At 40.3% G+C, this 12,232-nt stretch overlaps 1 protein-coding gene across 1 annotated transcript in view; it reads left to right on the top strand.

The window, feature by feature from the left end:
* prex1 (phosphatidylinositol-3,4,5-trisphosphate-dependent Rac exchange factor 1) overlaps positions 1 to 12,232 on the top strand; it is a 197,201-nt gene that overhangs the window by 94,853 nt on the left and 90,116 nt on the right. The gene's annotated exons all lie outside the window — the stretch shown is intronic.

Below are 12,232 nucleotides of genomic sequence, written 5' to 3'. Positions count from 1 at the left end.
TTTTTTACCATCCACCTTACCTTGAGTCCCTCCATTCTGGTTCCTACCCCCCTGCCAAATTAGTTTAAATCCTTCCCAACAGATTTAACAAACTTGCCCACGAGAATATTGGTCCCCTTGTGTTCAGGTGCAACCAGTCCCTTTTGTATTGGTCATATCTCCCCCAGAAAAGATCCCAATGATCCAACAGCCTGAAGCCCTGCCCCCTGCACCAGCTTCTCAGCCATGCATTAATCTGGAATATCATCCTGTTTCTACCCTCACTGGTGTGTGGCATAGGCAGCAATCAAGAAATTACTACCCTGGAAGTCTGCTTCTCAGCTTGCTGCCTGGCTCTCTAAATTCTGTTTTCAGGATCTTTTTGCTTTTCCTTCCTGCGTCATTGGTAACAATATGTGCCAAGACATCTGGCTGCTCTCCCTTTCCTTCCAAAATGCTGTGGACATGAACTGAGACATCCCTGACCTTGGCAATGATGGGTCACTGATGGCTCAGTGTGAACAAGACAACTGAGAAATGAAATTCTGGAGAAGCTGTCCAAATCCAGGAGGAATGTGGAAAGTTGGAAATCAAAGATGGATTCATGAAGCAGAGGTTTTTATCGCAGTGATTTACAGGTATAGGGACAAAATCAGAAGCTTGATGCTCACAGCTTTGCTGAAAGCATTTTTAAGTTTGCAGAAATGTAATGAGTGTGAAATGATATACAAGACTGAACACAGAGTTAAGGATAAACACGAGTTCCTGCAAATGCTGGTAATCCAGAGTAACGTAGAATGCTGGAGCAAGTCAGCAGGTCAGGCAGCATCTATGTAAAGGAAAAGGGTTGATATTTTGGGCTGAGGCCTTTTATCAAGACAGGTCTTGGTCCAAAATAACTTTATTCCTTTCCATAGTTGCTGCCTGACTTGCTGAGTTTTTCCAGGATTTTGTTTGTCTTACTACAGAGTTGAGGAGTAGGGATGGCATTGAGAAAGACATCTACAAAATGCTTCAGTGAATATTCAGTCTGATGCCAGTGCAATAGTTCATATCAGCTTAAAGTTTGCTGCAATATCTGAAGATTTACCAGAAGCTTGGGGTGAGGTTCACTGAAATTTATTCAGCAGTAGTGAGCTGGGGACTAAGACTGGCTGCGAGCATGGACTTTCCGGCAAAATTGTTCCTGCTGTGTTGTAATAAGTTCCAAAGTGATGTGTTGCAAAGTAAAGTATGAAGTGTAGCAACCTTACTTCTGCAAAGCTAGTTGGTACTTTACTAAGTCAAATATAATTCAGAGTTGCACTCTCAGGATCAGCCTACAGAAGCAGTAGGACAGTTAGGCTTGTGTCCTCATTGGGAAGCTGCTGAATTCCATTGTTCAGATGATAATAGTAAGACCTACACAAAATCAGTAGACAATTAAGCAGAGTCAACATGGTTTTGGGGAAGAAAATATTGTTTGACAATTTTTTTGTTCTTTTGAAAATATACCCACATGTATAAAAGTGAATCAGTAGGTGTACTAGGATTTCTGTAAGGCATAAAAAGTAATTTCACTAAATAAAAGAATGGGATAATCTATTAACTTGGATAGAGGAATGATGAATGGACACCAAACAGAAAATCAGGACAAGTGGATTATTTTTGGTTGACAATTGGCGACTAGTTTGGCTCCACAGTGATCAGAGCTTGGCTCTGAACTATTTATTATTTTCATAAATGACTTGAATGAAGGGCACAAGTGTACTGCAGCAAAGCTGGTGAATGATACAAGCCAAATCAGGTTTAATATCACTGGCATATATTGTGAAATGTGTTGTTTTGTTGTAGCAGTACATTGCAAAACATAATGATTAAAAATTATACTACAATAAGAATTATGTTTTTAAAAATTGTGGTGCAGAAAGAGAAAAAAAAGCATATAGTGTACATGAGTTCATTGACTCTTCAGAAATCTGATTCCAGAGGTTAAGAGGCTGTTCCTAAAGTATTGAGTATGTGTCCTCAGGCTCCCATACCTCCTTCATGGTAGCAATGAGAACAGGGCATGTCCTGGGTGATGGTGGTTCTTAATGAAGGATGCCAACTTATTGAGGCATTGTATTTTGAAGATACCCTCTATGATGGGGAGGCTCATGCCAATGATGGAGCTGGGTGATGTTCTGGTTGAGGGGAAAGAATGTGGCATGTTGCAGGAAGGAGTGGTCAGGTGGAGTATCAAGTGGGAAAATCTACTTTGGAAGAAAAAAGGAAAGAGCAACTGTTATGAATATGTAGTGAGACTACAGTTTAAAGGGATGTGGGGTCCTGGTCCTTAAAAAGCAAAAGCTTGGCAAAAATTAATTAGAATGACAAATGATATATTGACCTAATGCAAAATGTTATTAAGACCATAAAGCAGAGGAGTATTATTAGATCACTCAACCCGCTGACTCTGCTGCACCATCATGGCTGATATATTATCCTCTCACTTCATTCTCTTGCCTTCTTCCCTTAACCTTTTGATGCCCTGACTAACCAAAAATCTATCAATCTCCAGACTATCAATAATCTGTGAATTTCCATTTTAAGTATGCTTAGTGATGACCTCCACAACAATCCGTGGCAATGACATCCACGGTTTCACAATCCACTGGCTAAAGAAAATTCCTTCTCACCTATGTTCCAAATGGACGCTCCTCTACTCTGAAGCTGTTTGTCTGGTCTTAGACTCACCTACTATAGGAAACATTATCTCCACATCCACTCTGTGTAGGCCTTTCAATATTTGATAGGATTGAATATGATCCTTCCTCATTCTTCTAAACTTAAGAGAGTACAGGCCCAGAGCCATTAAGCACGCCTCATACCTTAACCCTTTAACTCCCATGATAATTCTTGTGGACCTCCTGTGGACCCTCTCCAATGCCAGCACGATTTTTTTCAATAAGGGTCTAATGCTGCTGACGATGCTCGAAGTGCGGTCTGACCAACGCCTCATAAAGCCTGAGCATCATATCCTTGGTCTTGTAACCTAGTCTTCTCACAGTGAATGTTAACATTGCATTTGCCTTCCTTACACTGGTTCAAACAGCAAGTTAACCTTTAGGGAATCCTGCACAAGGACTCCTTTGTAACTTTGATTTTTGAATTTTCTCCGTTTAGAAAATAGTCTACGCCTTTTTTCCTTCTATCAAAGTGTATGACATACACTTCCCTCCCCTTCCAAGTCCTCCTGCAGACTCCCTGCTTCCTCAGCACTACCTGCTTCTCCATCTAACTTTGCATCATCTGCAAACTTGACCACATAGCCATTAATTCCATCATCCAAATCATTGACGTATAAGATGAAAAGAAGTGGTCTTAGTACCATTCAGTGTGGAATACCATTTGTCACCGGCAGCCGATCAGAATAGGCCCCCATTATTCTGACTCTTCTATCCATGCTTTCCTGTAATAGCATGGGTTCTTGTCAAGCAGCCTCATGTACTGCATCTTGACAAAGACCTTCTTAAATTCCAAGTAAATAACATCCACTGACACTCCTTTGCCTATCCTATCTGCTATTTCCTCAAAAGAATTCCAACAAATTTATCAAGCACGATTTCTCTTGATGGAAACCAAGCTGACTTTAGCCTGCTTTATCATGCATCTTCAAGTACCCTGCAACCTCATCCTTAATAATGGACACCAAAATCTTCCCAACCATTGAGGTCAGACTAATTGGCATATGAATTCCTTTCATCTACCTCACTCCCTTCTTGAACAGTGGAGTGACATTAGCAATTTTCCAGACCTCTGGACCATTCCTGAAAGATCATTGCTAGTGCTTCCACTATCTCTACAGCTACCTCTTTCAGAACCCTGGGGTATTATCTGTCTGGCCCAGTTAATTACCTATCTTCAGCCTTTTCAGCTTCCCAAGTACCTCCTCCTTAGTAATAGCAATTACACTCACTTCTGTCCCCTGATATTCTCAAATTCTGGTACACTGCTGTGTCTTCCACAGTGAAGACTGACGCAAAATACTTACTGAGTTTGAATAAAGTCTTCTCTGCTTTCAAGCTAGTACAGGTATCAATTATAACTGAAGTGAAGAAGATAGCTAAGTTTGTCATCAAAATGTTGATTATAATTGATGCCTGTACCTGGATTGAAGCCCAGAAAGAGTTTATCCATCATATGTGCCGGGGAAGCATTAGATCCTTTTTCACTTATTAAGCTCATCTGCCATTTGTTTATCCTGATTTAGACCATAAGACATTGGGAGCAGAATTAGACTATTTGGCCCATTGAGTCTGCTCTGCTATTCAATCATGGCTGATTGAATTTTCTTTACTCCTCCTCAACCTCATTCCCTAGTCTCCCACCCCACTCCCATAACCTTTGATGCCAAATCAAAAACCGATCAATCTCTGCCTTAAATAAACCCAACGACCTGGCCTCCACAGCTGCATGTGGTAACAAATTCCATAAATTCACTGCCCTCTGGCTAAAGAAATTTCTCCACTTGTTCTAGACTCCCCCACAATGGGAAACAGCCTTTTGACATCTACTCTTTCTCAGCCTTTCAACATTTGAAAGGTTTCATGGAGATTCCCCCCCCCCCCCCCCCCCCCCCATCCAGCAAATACAGACCCGGAGCCAACAAATGTTCCTTTTATGATAACCCTTTCATTTCCGGAATCATCTGTGTGAACCTTGCCTGGGCCCTCTCCAATGCCAGCAGATATCTTAGATGAGGAACCCAAAACTTCACAATACTCAAGGTGAGGCTTCACCAGTGCCTTATAAAGCCTCCACATCAAATTCCTGCTTTTGTATTCTATACCTCTCGAAATGAATGCTAACATGGCATTTGCCTTCCTCACCATGACTACCTGCAAGTTAACCTTTAGGGTATTCTGCACACGGACTCTGAAGTCCCTTTGCAGCTTAAATTTTTGAATTTTCTCTCAGTTTAGAAAATACTCTGCATTTATTTCTATTACCGAAGTGCAGGACCATGCATTTTCCAATATTGTATTTCATTTGCCACTTTCTTGCCCGTTCTCCTAACCTGTCTAATTCCTTTTACTTCCTACCTGTTTCCTCAACACTACCTGTCTCCCCATCAATCTTTGCATCATCTGCAAACTTGGCAACACATCCATCTATTCCATCATCTAACTCATTGAAATATAGCATAAAAAGATGCAGTTCCAATACCGATCCCTGCAGAACACCACTATTCACTTCAGCCAACCAGACAAGGATCCTTGTATTCCAACTCACAGCCTCCCACCAATCAGCCAATCCTCCAACCATGTTAGTAATTTTCCTATAATACCATGGGTTCTAAACTTGGTAAGCAGTCTTGTGTGTGGGACCTTGTCAATGGCCTTCTGAAAGTCCCAATATACAACATCCATTGCACCCACTTTATCTGTCCTACCTACTACCTCTCTAGCATCATTTTTAGTGGCCATATCCACTCTGGGCTCCCTTTTACCCTCTATATACCTGGGGGAAAAAAAAGCTTTTGGTATCTTGTTTGATATTTTTGGCGAGCTAACTTTCATATTTCATCTTTTCTCTCCTTATGTTTTTTTTTAATGAAACTTGTCAAGGTATTGGCAAGAGTGCCACTGAAGCATCTTGTCTAATTTTGGCCTTCACTCTGCAGGAAAACTGTGCTTACATGGTGGGCAATGCAGAGAAGGATCACTTTGTTAATTCCTGTGATGACGAGTTTGATTCTATGAAGAAATATTGAGTTTCTTGGGTCAGGAATTCTTGGACTTGGCAACAGACCCTTTGGCCCACTGAGTCCATGCTAACCATTAATGACAATTCGGTCAATGCACAAATTCCATTTACACTAACCCCATTTCTTTTTCTTCCCATATTCCCAGAATCTCCTCCTAGAGGTTAATACTCGCCTACACACCAGGGCAATTTGCAGTGACTGATTATACCACAAAATCACACATCTTAGAATCTGACCAAGAAACCAGAGCACTAGGAGGAAACTCACATGAATAGTTTACGGTGATGTTGTGATTTGTATGATTGTCAAATGAGCAAATTTCCTTTTGTTACCTTAGTATATTAGAAAATGTTTGAGTAATGGGTGTAAGTTGTAATTGTAATTCCAGGGTCTTCAACTTGATCAGATGAGGTATTGCATAGCTGACCACCACATGAATTCTGGCCCACTGTCAATGCAAAATAGTTTGAATGAATTCACACTAGGATCAATCTTTTTAAGTTGCATGATAAATTTGGCTTGCCATGTGATATAATGGAATTTGACTGTAATGATGACATTTGGAAAAGTAATTTGTTTTGCCAATTAAGTATCAGTCCAGAAATATTAATAGATAGTTATATAGTAAGGGGATAAGTCATGAGCAGTGACTGTGTGAGATTCAACAGGCATAAGCTAGAATGAATGCATAGTCCCTGGCTAGTCAAGTAGTTGAAAGATGTACATTGCAATAAATGGCTTGCATTTGACTGTGAGCCTCTTCCAGTTTAGCATCTTGTGGAATAAATTTCATCTCTTAATTTGCCTGAGAACCTATATGTGGTATACAAGGGTATAGAATGGAGAAACCCACCTTTCTCAAAAGAATGCAGCTCTGGTGAATTGCCTATAGTGTTCAAAGATCTAGAAAACCTGACTCATTTCTTTTCTTTCGGAATCTTTTTTTTTAAAGTAGAATAAAAAAGCTAATCCAACAGATCATATCTGAGTATAAGGGCAATGAGGGGAAAAATTTACTGTCTTAAACACGTTTAAGAATTTGGATTGAATAAAGGAAGAGTTAGAAATTCATTCATGGCCTCCACCTTGACTGTCAAATTACAATATGGGATTTTTTAATAACCTGGCAGAATTAACTGGACACACCATTGATTACCATTTACTGGAATAAACAATGAGAAATATATATATATAAAACTTTCACTTGGAATTATAATTACTTAGAAGTGGACCATAAAATTTCATTGACATTGGTGACGATGATGGAAGAGCAAAATGGGAATACAAGAAAACCTAACAAGAGATGTGCCGAAATTAATCAAGATATCATGCGTATGCCCTTCTCTAAAGAGAAATGCCCATTCGATGCCCAGTTGAGCTGTGTCCGGACATTTTATTTTAATTTTTTAAATATATAATCATTCCAGTATTGATAAAATGTGACATCTTTTCAAATTTGTCTTGTGAATGAGCATTTGCTGTAATTAAATCAGACTTCAATTCTCATGATTTTAATTGGACCTTGGAGAATGAAATGCTCAAAATACAAACTTGTGAGCTTTGCTGCCATGACTTGGGTCCCAGCTATTTCTAAGCCATGGATACAGAATCTTACTTCTAACGTGGAACTCATTTGAAGGGGATGATACAAGTTTCTGGGTTATACAGTGTTAAACACGGCATTCGTGATTGCAGAAACAGGACACTAATATACTGCTTTTTATTTTAGTCTTTCTCTACCTCATTTTAATGTGTTTTTCTTCCTGAAGACAAACATTGAATTGATATTGAAACTTGAGTATTTCACATTTATGGAAATGGTCAATAACTGAACACTCAGAAGTTATTTTGCATAGCGGTCATAGCTTTTAGATTTCCAGTATATGAAGATTTTGTGGCTTTCACTTTTCCTGTCATCCCAGGCAAGGGGTGGTACAGTAGTGTAGCAGTGAGCAAAATGCTATTATAATGCCTGCCAGCCAGGTTCTATTCTGCCGCTGTGTGAAAGGAATTGCTGTGACTGCACAGGTTTCCTCCAGGTGCTCCTGTTTCCTCTCACATTCCAATGACACATGCAATAGTAGGTATATTGGTCACATGGGTGTAACTAGGCAGCAGGATCTTGTTGGGATGGAAGGATCTGTTAATGTGCTGTTTCTCTAAGTTAAAATAAATGAAGTTGAATATTGCAGTAGGCCTTCATCCCCTGGCCCTTTTTTTTTATTTTGTGATTTCAATAGCTTTAGAGGCTGATTCATCAATGACCTTCTCTCTATCATTAGGTCAGAAAAAAGTTTGTGGACGATACACAGTGATTCTTTATATTCATAGTTCGTCAAGAAATGAAGTTACTTTCACTTGCATGAGGAATGACCTGGTAATGCATTGAAACTCAATTGGGTGATCCATGTAAATACCATGGCAACAATAGAAATTCTGAGGCTGGGATCCTATTGTGGTTACAATCACTTTCACGTGACCAGTAAATTGGTATTGTGTGATGACTGCCATATTGAGTAATTTAACATCAGCTTTGTTTCGGAAGATTAACTTATTTTTACTGGGATGCTCAAAATTTGAGTCATTGTAGCTTAGTGGTTGGTGCAACTCTATTAAAGCTCGGGGCATCTGAGTTTGGGGTTCGATTCTAGGGTCCTCTGTAAGCAAGTTTGTACACCCTTTCCCTTGTGCTCGTGGGTTTCCTCCAAGTGCTCCAGTTTCCTCCCCCGGTCCCAAGATGCACTAGTTAGTAGGTTAGTTTGTCGCTGTAAATTGCCCCGTGATTAGGCTAGGGTTAAATTGGTGGGTTTCTGGGCAGCATGTCTCAAAGGACAAAATATGATTCCTTGGTTATTATTGCCAGTTTTAGTTGGATTGTACTTTGATCCTGATTCAAAAAAGGTGCACACCTTGATATTATGGACAGTTAGATTCCTTGCTCCATATCAAAATTAGTTGATAGCAAAAAAGCTTATTCCACATTCTGCTGAACATTTTCAACTTAAAAGTTCAGGTTCCTGGACATCATTATTGTGCAGGACCTCATATAGAAGAACCATATCTCCTTTAATGACAAAAGGGCTTGGCAGAGAATGTACTTGTGCCCATTGGTAAAATACCATCTTCTCCAGAACATACCGGTGCATAGAGAGCATCTTCACATCAGCCATTACTGTCTGGTTTGGTACGCCTTCCTCTCACAGTAGAGGAAAGGCTACAACAAACTGTTAGTTCAGTTGGAAAAAGTCACTGGCTGCAGTCTACTTTAACTGTGGACTTGTATGTGTCCAGGACAAAAAGGATGACAGGAAAATCATTGCAGACACCATGACCCAGCAAACTACCTTCTCCATAAGCTGCCTTCTGGAAAGTGCTATAGGAAAATTAAAATAAAAGAAAATCAAGCCATCTTAAAAGTTTCTTCCCTGAGGGTAGTTAATCTGATTAACCATTCTCCATAGACCCCCACCCCCAATTACTGCTCTGCATTGGCAACACTTTAAACCACTTTTTAAAATGCTGTTTACATTGTAAATACATGCTGGTGTTTACGCACATGTTATTCCATCTCCATACTTGCAGCATTATTTTTATGTAATTCTTTATTATTTTTAATTATTGAATGTAGTTTTCTTGTTGCATGCCGAGATAACAACACACCACAGCAAATTCCTAATGCAAGTGAAGATGATCTTCCAACTTCTTTTTGAGCAGCCCTTGTATTTTCAGATGTTTGATCCTTTACGTAATTCAAAATTGGAAGAAAACCCTAGCTTCTTATTTATTGTAGGACACAGTCATGAAGTGGAACTGCCTGGGAATGTTTGAAATATCACATGCAAATTTAATCTTTTTGTGTCAAAGTTCAAAAGTTCAAAGTTATTATTGAAATACCTTAGACAACCCTGGGATTCATTTTCTCATGGGTATTCACAGTAAATACAAGAAACACAATAGAATCAATGAAAGACCACCACCCCATGTGCAAAAGACAACAAACTGTGCAAACATAAAAAGAAAAAAGAAACAACAATAATAAATAAATAAATAAATAGATAGATAGATAGATAGATAAATCAAATTGAGAACATGAGACGAAGAGTCCTTGAAAATGAGTCCATAGGTTGTGGGGACATTTCAGTGATGGGGTGAGTGAAATTGAGTGAAGTAATCATCTCTGGTTCAGAAGCCTGATTGCTGAGGGGTAATAACTGGTTCTGAACCTGGGGTGTGGGTCTGGAGGCTTTAGTACCACCTTACTGATGGCAGCAGTGAGAAGAGAGCATGGAGTGAATGGTGGGTGTCCTTGATGATGGATGCTGCTTTCCTGTGAAAGCTCTCTATCTAGATGTGCTCAGTAGTGGGGAGGGCTATAACTGTGATGGACTGGGCCATATTCACTTCGTTTTGTAGGCTCTTCCATTCAATGGCATTGTTGTTTATATATGAGACCGTGATGCAGCCAGTCAGCATACCCTTCACCACACGTGGAGCTGTGTTTAGCTTCACAGTCAAGAGCATACAGTGAGTAGTGTAGGGGCTAAACATACAGCTTGTGCTGATGGAGATTGTGGAAGAGATGCCTTTGCCAATCCAAACTGACTGAGGTTTGCAAGTGAGGAAATAGAGGATCCAGTTGCGCAAGGAGGTTTTGAGCCTTAAGTCCTGAAGCTTATTGATTAGTTTTGAGTGGATGTTTGTTTTGAATTCTGAGCTCTAGTCAACAAAGAGCTTCCTGATGCGTTTATCTTCGCTGTCCAGATGTTCGAGTTGAAAGAAGAGCCAATGGAACAGCATGTGCTGTTGGCCTGTTGTGACGATAGGCAAGTTGGGGCAATTCCAAGTCTCTCGTCAGGCAGGAGTTGATATGTTTTATCACACGTCATCACAGTGGATGCAAGCACTGCTGGACAATAGTCATTGAGACAAGTTACCATGTTCTTCTTGGGCACTGATATAATTGAAGCCAGCTTGATGCGAGTGGGTATCTCAGACTGCCGAAGCGAAAGGTTAAAAATATCGGTGAACACCCAGACACTTGATTAGCACAGTCCTTTAGTAGTCGACCAGGTATCCTGTCTGGGTCAAATGCTTTTCATGGGTTCACCCTTCTGAAGGATGCTCTCACGTCAGCCTGAGAGACTAAAATCACAGGGTAATCGTAGGCTGTGGATGTTCGTGAACATTCCTCCATGTTTTGACAGTCAAAATAAGCATTGAAATCATTGAGCTCATCTAAGAGTGAAACCTTGTTGTCACCTATGTCACTTGGTTTCATTTTGTTGAAGGTGATACCATTCAAAATCTGTTGAGTATCCTTTTGTAATTCAAGCTTTATCTGGAATTGCCATTTCGCAAGGTGACAAGGTTTTCCGGAGATTGTACTCGGACCTCTTGTGTTTTTCTTGGTAGCCGGACCTGAATGCCATTGATTTGGCCTTTAGTAGATTTCTTGGCTCATGGTTCATCCGTGGCTTCTAGTTGAGAAGATCTCTGAATGATTTTGGGAGGATACAGTTGTCTACGACTGTTTTTATAAAATCTGTGATGAGTGTCCACCGACTTGAAGCAATCCTGTAGCTGCTCCTCTGACTCCTATGACCATCTTTCTGTTGTTCTCATCTCTGGAGCCTTGCTCTTTAGCCTCTGCCTGTATGCATTTAGGAGGAAGACAGCCTAGTGAGCGGATTTTCCAAAATGCAGTCTAGGGCATGGAATATTAGGCATTCCTAATGGTCGTATAGTAGTGACTGAGTGTGTTGGGATCCCTGATACTGCAGGTTCTTTGTTGATCATAAATATGATGAAATTTCATTAAACAAACCTGATTGAGGTGCCTGACAATGATTTGAAAGGTGTCAGGAATTGCTGATGGTATCACTCAGTGCCTCAATGGCCTGCTTAACATTGGCCTTTGGTGATACATAAACTACTGTCAGGAACATGTAGGGGAACTCTCTTGGTAAATAGAGTGGTCAGCAATTAATCATTAGATGTTCCAGGTTGAGGGAGGTGTGGTGTTGAGATTGTGACAAGACTGCTGTGAATGAGCACCACAAAGAGTTTATCGTGGAATGCAGATTCTCATCTTTTGCCTTCTTGGAATCAGTTGTTTGGTCCATCCTGTGTATCAAGAAACACTCGGGTCTTTCCAACATATCTGGCATGTCCAGAGTGAGCCATGTCTCCATAAAACAGCAGAACATAGCAAATCCTTTTTTTTCTCCGATAGAGCAATCTTGTCCTTAACTCCCCATCTTGCTCTCCAGCGACTGTACATTTGATAACAAGATGTTGTATAGAGAAAGTTTCATACCTTGGCATTTCAGGCAGGCTTGGAGACCTGCCCTCCTCCAACATGGCAATGGCAATGTACTTTCATCCGCTTAAAGGTGCTGTTGCTGAATGCATGAGAGTTAAGTCCACTGAGTCCTTCAGTAGATTGTGAAATCACTACTTTGTTAAGACAGTTCAAAACTCAGGCTGCAGATTCCAGTGAGAGTAGTTCAGAAGAAGTATATT

This window comes from Hypanus sabinus, chromosome 9 (assembly GCF_030144855.1).
Source record: "Hypanus sabinus isolate sHypSab1 chromosome 9, sHypSab1.hap1, whole genome shotgun sequence".
Classification (NCBI taxonomy): Eukaryota; Metazoa; Chordata; class Chondrichthyes; order Myliobatiformes; family Dasyatidae; genus Hypanus; species Hypanus sabinus.
The sequence above is the reverse complement of the archived record's forward strand: the minus strand, read 5'-3'. Positions and strand labels throughout refer to the sequence as shown.